Raw genomic sequence first — 1,162 nt, forward strand, 5'->3', positions numbered from 1 at the left:
GGGGCGATGGAGGGCGGCTGGGACGAAGTTAAGGGCGAGACGCAGAGTTCGAGCTGGCTCGGTCTGGGTTGACCCGAGTTGGCCGCAGGGAGCGGGGGTGGATCCGGCGGCGCTCGGGGGTGGCCGGGGCCGACGGGGGAGGACGCCGGAGATGGCCCTCGGCCAGAGGATGATGCTCCAAGGGTGAAAGAAGCTTCCTTCGCAGCTTCGGCGAAATCGGAGGAGAGGGTGGCCGAGAGAGCAAGAGAAGAGGTCGGGGTGGCTTTTCCGGCGGCCGGGGCGTGCGCACGGGTTGGGCAGGGAGAAGGTGGGGCGGCTAGGGCTCGATTCGGCTGAGGAGAAGGCCAAAAGCTATGGTTTCCTCACGAAACCCTAGTGCAACTACTATTCACGTATGTACAATTGCAAGATAGTCCTCCCAGGGATAATATTCTCAGTCAAGTCCCTCACAGCATGTGTATTTTACACATACACACCTCCATGTCCGATCTCACGCAATTCGGCACATAAAATATTAGATCTTATCGCGATTTAACCGTTTTGCCAATTTGACCTCTCAGCGATAACTTTGCAATTACCTGAGATCCGTCCGTCGGATTTTCGATCCGACTGAGTCATCGCGTTCAGTACAACGGGGGCATCGAAACTACGATTTCGTTTCATCCAATTTGGTCACGTATTCGCGACGGAACCCATCCGCTCTCTAATTAATCTATATATCGTACGTATACCAATGTGTAAACCCATTAAACCAACTTTCGCATTAGAAATTGACTTCCCTACCACTAGTAGGGACCCGAAACATTCTTCACCCTACTCCAGGTCACAAGCACGGGGCACGAGAAGCTTTAGAATGCACAGAAAAGCAAAGAGCGGAAACCCTCTTTTCGGTAAAACTCCTTTTTCTCGAAAACCGTGCATCAGATCTGAAATCCGTCAGTGCCATTGGTTCCAGAACAGCTGAACCGATCGAAACGAGCTATTGGATCGATATGAACGGAGTCCGATAAGCGCCGAAAGCCAACTCTACTCCGTGGCTTTACTGAAAAACTGGAGTTACTATTCACTTAAGTGAAAACTAATAATCACGTAACTTCTCCATTCTAGCTCATTTTCTCCTGAAACTTGACGAGTGCTTATGTAATTAAATTACACACATAAA

The sequence above is a fragment of the Ananas comosus genome, linkage group 18 (assembly GCF_001540865.1).
Source record: "Ananas comosus cultivar F153 linkage group 18, ASM154086v1, whole genome shotgun sequence".
Lineage (NCBI taxonomy): Eukaryota > Viridiplantae > Streptophyta > Magnoliopsida > Poales > Bromeliaceae > Ananas > Ananas comosus.